Raw genomic sequence first — 9,714 nt, forward strand, 5'->3', positions numbered from 1 at the left:
TCCCATTGGTTCATTCTGCTGTGCAGACTTTCGATGGAGTTTTTAATCTCCTGGAAATCTGTTTGCATCTGTTTTATGGATTCCATTTGTTTCCTATGTTGGGATTCCATCATGTTCCTCAGATCCTCTATTTTTTTAATCTGTGTCCTCTCTAGATTTATTAATCATGTCTTGCACTATGAGAAAAATCTTTGGTGTTATCTGAGTAATTATTTCTGATTTCATTTTTCCCAGATCCTCTTTTGTTGCCAGTTCAGAGAGTCCAGGTGTTTGAGTATCAGATTGTTCCATCTTGTTTCCCTTTGGGGTTGCTGTAGGTAATCCGGACGTCTGTTTTTGAGGCTTGTTTACATGTCTTCTCAGTTCCACGAGGGGTGGGGGTGCTTCTGCTGCCTGCATGGTTCACCTTCTCTGCCCTAGGAGCTTGGGATGGTGGTGGGGGAGCTTCCTTCCAGGTGCTGGGACAGGCTCACCTTCTCTGCCCTCTGTCTTCTCATTTTTGTTTTTGGTACTGTCCTTGGTTTAGTTCCTGGGTTGATACTTTGAAGTTGCTTATTGTAAGTATCTTTGTTGATGTAGTTAGAACTCTTGTGGAATGATTGCTTCTCAGAGGTGTCTTCCAGATATAGCTGGTCTTTAGGTTTTGAGTCTCTAATGACTCTGAGGCTGTCTCATTTTCATTATATCAGGAAGGACATCTGATTAGATCAATCACAACACCTTAGCCCAAGTGATACAATCAGCAACACAATAGCATCAAGTACCTCTTAGAAAATGACAATTTGTGGTAGTTATTAATCTATCACCTTTAACTGTGTGAATTAAATCAAAATCAAGGACCAACCCAACATATATTTATAGTGAATAAACTCTTCAATATAGCAACTTTACCCTTCATAATGGGGAGTTAGAAGGAGTTGGGGAGGGAGGGATATGTAGGTAGAAGGATAGTGGAAGATTAGCAGTGAGGCCAGAGGACATAGATGTGAGAAGGAAAGAGAAGAAAAGAAAGCTAAAGAAGAAATATGAATTAGGGCCAGAACAGGAACACAAAGGGAGATGAAGAACAATGTGGGACAGCAAGGGAGTGAGGGAGATAGAGAGAGAAAGAAAGAAAAAAGAGAAAAACAAAAATTTTGAAAGAGTAGAAAAAGAAGAAAAAAATTAGAAATAAAAATAAGAGCAAAAAAATAGTGATAATTTTGAAAATAACAAATAAAAGACAAAAATGAAGGGCCTCCTTCAGGGTATGTCTCTGCTGTCACAATACACAATGTGGGCAGCACTGTGCAGCTATAAGTCAATGAGTCTCAGTAAGCTAGTAACAGACCTGTGAGATTCAGGCAGATTTCTGGCTGCAAGTCCCAAGTTGAGCTCCCTGTCTTCCTGCAGGGTTGTACTCTGCAAGGTTCTATTGTAGGTTCCAACTGCCTTTCCCCTGAAGACAGTCTAGGTTCTGATGGGAGGTGATGATCCCTCTAACTTACCAAGTACAGTGGTCTGGTGTGCCTTTATTGCAGAGATTCTCTTCACTTTTCCAGTGGGCCTGTTTTCATCAGGGAGCGTGAGAGAGGCCTTCTCTCTGTTGTTCACTTCTGCAGCTCAGGACAACAGCCTTTATGTCTCCCTGTGCCTCTGTAGTGTGGAACCATGTAGGCGCATATCCAAGAGGCCAGAGGTGGGGGGGTGCAGGGTCTGTTGTTGCAGGCACCCATGTGGCTATGCTGGTGGCTGATGGGTGTGCCCGGGGGTCCTCACAGTCTTCTGGTCACAAGTGGGCATGGTGAGCCAGAGGGAGCAGGGCTCTAATCAGCCTGGGACTGCTTTGCCCACGCTGGTATACTGGCAGCTGGTGGGCGTGCCAGGGGGTCTTTACTGTCTCCTCAAGTTTTTCTTTTTGTTGGATTCTCCCCCTTTGTGTTTATTTTCTTGTGCCTGATGGATTCATTCTGGTGGGCTTCCTGGGGTTGGGATCCTCATTGTCTTTTCCTTGGATATTGTGTAAAATTTTTTGGAGTGCTGGTTTGGTATTCATGAAGTTAAGGTGCTTTTTGTCATGAAAGTATCTTATTTCTCCATAAATTTTGAAAGATAGTTTTGCAGGGTACATCAATCTGGGTTGGAGGCTGTTTTCCTTTAGGGCTTGGAATATGTCACTCCAAGCTCTTCTTGCCTTGAGGGTTTGCATTGAGAAGTCTGCTGTGATTCTGATGGGCTTTCCTTTGTATGTGATTTGTTTCTTTTCTCTAACTGCTTGTAGAACTTTGTTCTTCTGTTGGGTTTCTGGAATCTTAACCATTATTTGCTTCGGTCTAGACTTTTTTTGATCAAGGCTAGCTGGAGTCCTCTATGCCTCACTTACCTGTATGTCAAGTTCTTTCCCCCTGCTTGGGAAGCTTTCTGCTATCACTTCTGTGAACAGTTTTTTTTTAATGTCATCTGCACTCTTTCCTGTTTCTTTATTGACTCTGATCAGTCTTATGTTATTCTTCTTTGCATCGTCTAGCAGCTGCTGGATTAATTTCTCATGGTCCCTTGGAATTTTAAAGCAATTTTTCTTTTCCTGGTCACTAATTGCAATCTTATCTTCTATATCTGAAATTCTGTCCTCACATTGGCTCATTCTGCTGCGTAAACTTTCAATGGAGTTTTTAATCTCCTGGAAATCTGATTGCATCTGTTTTATGGATTCCATTTGTTTCGTATGTTGTGATTCCATCATGTTCCTCATCTCCTCTATTTTTTTAATCTATGTCCTCTCTAGACTTGCACTATGGGCACAATCTCTGCTGTTATCTGAGAAATTATTTCTGATTTCATTTTTTCCAGATCCTCTTTTGTTGCCAGTTCAGGGACTCCAGGTGATTGAATATCAGATTGTTCCATCTCGTTTCCCTTTGAGGTTGCTGTAGGTGATCTGGAAGTCTTGTTTTGAGACTAATTTATGTGTCTTCTCATTTTGATGGGGTGGGGTGCTGCTGGTGCCTGTAAGGCTCACCTCCTCTGTGCTGGGAGTGTTGCTGTGGTGGCCAGGAAGCCTCCATGTGCTGTAGTTTTTATGTGGCTTGTCCCCCTCAGGAAATCCGATTGAAACACTGTCCATGATATGAGATGTGGTGGGGTTAGATGGGGCCTTCAGGAGTGGATTCATCTGTTCCTTCACAGGTTCCTAGGTTAGTAGGTCATGTCCAGTGTAGAAGAAGGTCTCAGGCATATCCTGCCTGTCCCACTTGATGCCCATGCCACCTTGCCTCAAGGCAACAAGGCTGCCACCAGATGATGCCCTTGAGCTTGGACTAGAGCTAGAGCCAAAATAAATTATGTTCTCTAGAATGTTCCCAGTCTGTGTGGTATGTTGTTAGCCACAGGGACTGACCAGATGGAGCCGTTGCTGGGGAGAACACAAGGGATGGGAGAGGTCACCCTGCCTTCCCACAGCCAGGCATATCAGGCCCTAACCCAGACCACTTCTGTGGCCGCTGGTCTTTCCTGGCCTCATAGTCTACACTTGTGGACTCAACACACGGTTCTGGGACATGTGCAGCTGGGTTCTGGTTGAGATTGGGAAGCAGAGATTCCAGGCAACCAGAACCAAGCTGCAGAGGTGTGGGTCTCACCTGGGTGCCTGAGTCTGGCCCACACTGACTTCCTGAAGTTTTTCTAGCCTCACTAGTCTGCGATCCCAGTAGGAGATTCGATCCCCTTCCTGCCGCTATGCATGCAACTGGAAAACCCCTCGCTGCCATCCTACTGACAGCCTAAGCCTCCTTGTCAGTGCTGAGGCTCTGAGGTGCAAGGGCCGAGTGGAGGGCAGAAGTGGACCTTGTCTCAGTGGCCCTGCCTCTTCCATGCCTGTGTTGCCAGAGCTGCTACACTACAGTGAGGCTGAGTGTGCAGCTGAGAGGTCATAGCAAGAGGCTCTAGCTCAGTGTCCTGAGGGACCTCCAGGTAGTAGTGTCCCCCGGCCCTAGCCATGCTTGTCACCCAGTGTGCCTTTTCCAGAGAGACGGACCTGGAACAGCAGGGTGGGTTATAGCTTAAGGAAGGTTATGGTTTTAAATGTTACTGTAATTTCCAGGGAAGTGTCACTGCTTTGTTTTTTCTAGATACCTGAGCAAAATTTACCAGTCAAAATTTTGTGTACATTATTCCAAAGAAATTTAAACACATTTTATCAAACCATAGGGGGAAATTTTCATTTTAGTCATCAGTGTTCATCTTTATGAAAATACACATTTACCACATTCTTCTTACCAACAAAGACAAACTGTATCCAGGTACCATATCCCTAGTTTGAGTGGTTTCACTTGCTATCTCCTTAAATATAAAGAAAAGTCTTGATTGTTATGCCTTGTGAACTTGATGAAGCTATTTATGTTTTTTTTAAAAAATTTTTTTTAGTTTTAATAAAAATTTTATTACACAGCCATAATGTAACTGACACTTCTCCAAATTCAAATGATACTAAATACAGATCTACATGGTGGATCAGAATGACTCCAGCAAATTGTACGGATTCTATTTTACCTCTTCTGAAACCAGACAGAAAAAACGTCCAGGTTCGACACGGTGGAAGAGGTCCTAGCAGCTCCGGGACTGTGGAGCGCAGGCAATGTTTAACAGTCTGTGATTCCACATTTACACACGGTCTATAAAGAGCTTCGGCCATGGACTCTTCAAGTATATGTGGTTTTAATGAGTCCATTGCCATTCCTCTGCCCAGCCACCCTGTGCACAGCTACCACACAGCTGCGCCACACTCACATTACCAACTTTACAATCACAACACATCTTTAAAACCATCCACTGCCGCTTTTTTAAAAAATAAAAAATGTAAACTAAAAGCAACACTGAGGCTCTACTTAACCCAGAAGTGTTATCAAGTTCATTTTTATGTTTAAATACAACTTAACTCCATGATTTCCCAAGAGCCCCCTTCCGTATACAAAAGTAAAGAAGTAAAGAGCAGAGCGTCTAGCGTCCTCTCCTTTCTGTGGAAGTCAGCAGCTAACCCTGCTTCTGTAGCTCAGTTCCTGACATATATAGTCAGCTGCACTTTGTTCTGAAAAGATTTGTTAAATGCCACTTTTATTTACACTTGGAGCTTTACACCTGAGAATGATTATTGAGCAGTCAGCTTATCTCTTTTCAAACATTTCCTAACGACACACCTCTGCTGGCTTTCCCCAGCCACACAATACACACGCTTACCATGTAGCTATGCAGACACCCACGCAATGGCACAGGTCGCTAACATCTGCAACCTCAATCTTTGTTTGTTCTCCACATTCATGTTGAATTTCTCTTAAAAAACAAAGCAAAATGGTATTCTTGCCAAAACAGAATCACCAGGAAGGGACAGGCATACACTCTATGCTCAGCTGAGAAGCTGCAGGCTGGACCCCTGCGATGGGCGGTGCTTCTGCGGCTTCCCCAGGCCCCCTCCCACCGGCAGGACACTGCCTGGGGCTTTGCTCTTCCGTGGGCGCGGGGTGGGGTGGGGGGGAGGAAGGTACAGCTACAGCAGTCAGGCCTGTTTAGTAAGAAGAATCACATTTAATGAGTTTCTTGCAGTTTCAGATGCTAAAATACAGCTGAAAAAAATCTGAAACAGCTATAGACTCATGACTGATACAAAGAGTACTGCATTTTTAAAAAACGATAAAAAAATGCACTCTCTCTCTCTCTGTCTCTCAAATTAGACCCCCCTCCCTCCCCACAAATGTACACTTTTTGGAAATTACATTGGTTTTGAAAACCCCTCTTCTGTAAAGAGAGGAAGAGGACAATGATGAGGAGAGGAAGCAGGGCTGCAGGTGCCCAGTCCCTGCTCCCTCTGCAAGGGCAGGTGCCAAATGTTCCGCGGCCAGGTCTGGGACAGCATGGAGACTGATCCATGCTGTCACTGTGGCCGCCAGGGGCTCAGCGAGCATCCCAGCTCCATGGTAATACTGAATGCGTGCAGAGTGGCCAATGGACTATGCTGGTTAAAAAAAAGAAAGGCAAACACAAATCCAAAAGACATGGAAAAGCCCACAAGAGCTCAGAGCCATACTGGGCGGGCCTGGAGTCAGTGGTGATGGTGCAGACGGAGTCTGTACAGCAAATGGTTCATGTTACAGACGACTAGCAGTTCATGGAGTCTCTTCCCAGTTCTGTTGCTGCTCCAGCCCAAAGAGGGCAGATCAAAGGGAAAGAGGTAAGCTGGGAACTGATGGGCATGCGGGGTCAGAAGCAGCAGGCTGGGCTCAAATCAGCCCTCGTCGCTTTTTGTAGTTTTCCAAGTTCAGCAATCTCCTTGGAGCCCCATCCTTGCCAGGCGGAGCCTTGGAGGTGATGGTCAAAGCCTTCGACTCTGAGCTGGGGACCTGGAGGTCGATCTTCACATCAAAATCGTGCACTTTGAACAAGTCTTCTGACAGGTCACTGGCTGACTTAGAGTTCAGATCTTTATCCTTCCCCTGACCCTTGCTTATTTCCTTGGGAGCATCTGGTAACACTCCAGAACCATATTTTGCATTTAGCTGGGCCAAGATGGCAGCTTGAACAGCTGGATCCCTGGAATTGGAGACTATGGTTGGCTTGCACTGCCGCCGAGTGAAGGGGTCCATCTGCTGGTTTCTCATGTTGTGACTTTCAGCCACCAGTGCCTTCTCGGACTCCACGATGTTCCAATCCCGGTTCCGCTGGTTGATGTAACTGATGGCAGATATGTTCTTGGTCTGCTGGCAGTCCAGGGCCTCTGCCCGCTCCTCCAGCTCATTGAGCTGGTCTTGGATTTGCTTGGTCTTGTCCTGATCTCCTAAGTCCTCAGCTATGACCTTTCCCTTCAGCAGTTGAGTTTTCTTCATAGCATAGTTGGGTGGAGCTTTTCTGAACCTTTCTTTCTTTTTTACAATCTCTTCAATGTCCTGATCATTGAATTTATACTTAAGAGCTTCTTTAATAGATAATTCCTTTTTGTTGATTTCATCGAGAGTGGGCAACTGCATGCCAGCAGAGAACATTGCTTCTTTCCGCTTCATGAACTCACTCTCAGTGAATTCCTGGTTGGAGACAAACTCCAGGCGGAACACTTGTTGGTCACTGCCATGCCGCAGCTGCAGTCCTTTGTTTGTTCTGGTGCCACCCAGCTGGTAAACTTTGGCAGTTTCTACAACACCTGTGATTTCAGCAACCCGGTAAACTGGTTTACTGTTGTGGTTTCCAATGCCAATCCGTACAAAACATCCGGTGACAGTTTTAGCAAAGAAGGGCATATGACACCAGCGCTCTAGCTTATGCCGAGATAATCACACCCGATTCAATTCTTCAGGCAAGGAGACTGGCTGTGATTTGGGAGGGATCTCTTCTTTCTCTTCCTCCTCATCAGAGGAGGACGTGCGGGACGAGTGCTCTGACTTCTCACTGGACTTGTCATCCTCTTCCTCCTCCTCATCGTCAGAGTAGACCTCACTGGTTTTTAATGGCTGTTTTTTGGCGAGGAGCTCAGCTGTCCTGTTCTTCCTTTTTTCTTGCTCTGCTTTCAGCTCCTCCATGGCTTGGGATTTCTTATCCAGTTTCTCATCCCGCTTGGAACGCCGTTCCTTATTGTGGGATGTTACCTGAGATTCTTGAATCTGTGTCAGCTTTTTCTTTTCCGGTTCCTCTTCTTGCTTTTTCTTTTTTTCTTTCTTTTTGGCTGTTTTTAGTTTTTTCTTGATTTCAAGCCTTTTCTTTAGCACCTCCCTCTTCTCTATGTGATTGAAAAGCTCCTGCTCACGCTCCTTCTCTGTCATTTGCTCCAGGGCCCTGTCCTCTTCGTCACCCATGAGGTCCTCCCCGTAGCCATCGTGGAATTCTTCGTCTTCTGAGGAGGAGTCGGAATCCGAGCTGGAGGAGGAGCTGTTGCTGTCAGAATCTGACACTTCACCTTCCTCAGGGGCTGAGCTCTCGGCTGAGCTGTCTTTGTCTGAACTGTCTTTGTCTGAACTGCCTGAGGAGGCAGTTTTGTTGGCTTGCTTCTTCATGGTTCCTTTCTTCTCTATTTTTCTGGCTTTTCCTTTCTTCTTGTTTTTATTGCTCCCAAATGTCCACTCGTCATCACTGTCCGAGGTCTCCGAGTCTGACGAGGCTGCAGGCTGACTCACAGGTGGCTCCTTCTCCTCAGAGTCACTGCGTTTCCGTTTTGCCAGGGACAGCAGCTCCTGATCCAGGTTCTCGTCACTCCTGCTGTCCTCTGTGTCCGAGTCGATCACGACCCGGCCTTTCCGTTCCTTCACCATGGTGGTCCCCCGGCTCCCATGCCGGACGTCGCCCGGACTCCCCTCTCGCCCGCCTGCCAGTGGGACCGCCACTGCTGCCGTCACCGCTGCCGCCACCTCCGCCGTTCGACCCCAGCTATTTATGTTTTAATGGGTGATTTTTGATATTTTCAAAATTAGACCAGCCAACTTGAAATTTCCAGATATGTTTGTTTGCCAAAGGCCAGCTAAGTTTTTACCAGATATTTTATTTATATGAATTTGGCTACATATGACATAGCAATATAATAGTTCAGTAATGAGAAATAGTACGTAGACTTTCCTTATTCTATAATCTATTATGAATATAAATAAAATGAATATGAATTAATTGTATTAGGTTTTTTTTTTTACCATTTTAATCTTGTTTGAGCTTTAAACTTTTTCTTGAAGATACAGTTCAGTTTATCTACCAGTGATTTTGATGCTATTTTTTGAAACACACAATTTGTACCTTTATCTGAGTTGAGAAATGATGATTCCTTTGCCTAGCAGGAAGCCCAACTTGTGCAACCTGGGCTAGGCAGTGCCATGGCTGGGTGGTGGCGTCCTCACCATCTGGGTTGGCTGAGCCCCAAGGTCTCTGTGAAAACACATTTTAGACACTTCCAGACGTGTGATAAAATAAGATCAGACTCTTCCTCCTCATGGATTTAACCAGTTGCCTCTGAACACAGGAGGAACAGGCAGGGTGATGGTCTCCAAGTAGTTAAAGAGGCCTTCTGAGGAGAAATCCAGGAAACTGAAGGGCATTGACCGAATGACTGAGTAACAAGTCCCTGCAGAGGTGGATGGTTTCTACGTTCTTGCTTTTGACCAAACTGAAAGCAGATCTAATTGCTAAACTCAGAAGATGTCCCGAGAACTAAATGATGTTGGTGTCACAAAATTTTTACTGTGCTCAGATGTGAACAAACTTTCTCAGTGTTTACAGGTATAGAGAACAAAAGTGTAAAATAAAATTGATTCCAGATACCTGGTGCTTAATTGTAGAAATAAATAGTCTTTATCCAAGGCCAGGCCTTGATTGAAACATAATTTATAGAACTCCCAGCAATGGAGGATTCTTATCAGTGCCATCTCAGGGATGGGGACAGGGATGGGGACAGCCAGCTCTCTCTGGAATTGAACCAGCATTTTCAGCACAATCTTACTTTTATATGCAATAACTTATCAGCTTTTCTATGATAGTATATGGAATTGTCTGTCATGTATCAATAATCATTGTAAGAACTTAATCCAGAAAATATTAAATGTGTAGTCTTTTTGTCATAGGAAATAAAATAATTTCAATGTATATGCAGGCTTTGGTTGCAAAATTTTATGAGTTGTTGATAATGAAGCAATTTTACACATAAAAGACTCTGACGGTAGAGTAAAATTCTACAGGGGAAGTAGAATGAAACAGTTCCAGCAGAAATAAAGAGGTGGT

The 9,714-nt window shown here is 44.8% G+C and overlaps 1 pseudogene; it reads right to left on the reverse strand.

The window, feature by feature from the left end:
- Positions 1-5,002: 5,002 nt before the first annotated feature.
- On the reverse strand, positions 5,003-9,035 carry LOC101722810 (RNA polymerase-associated protein RTF1 homolog pseudogene; annotated as a pseudogene).
- Positions 9,036-9,714: the final 679 nt, after the last annotated feature.

The sequence above is a fragment of the Heterocephalus glaber genome, unplaced genomic scaffold (genome assembly GCF_053883595.1).
Source record: "Heterocephalus glaber isolate CG9 unplaced genomic scaffold, H.glaber_assembly_v1.0 deba00001532, whole genome shotgun sequence".
In the NCBI taxonomy this organism is placed as follows: Eukaryota; Metazoa; Chordata; class Mammalia; order Rodentia; family Bathyergidae; genus Heterocephalus; species Heterocephalus glaber.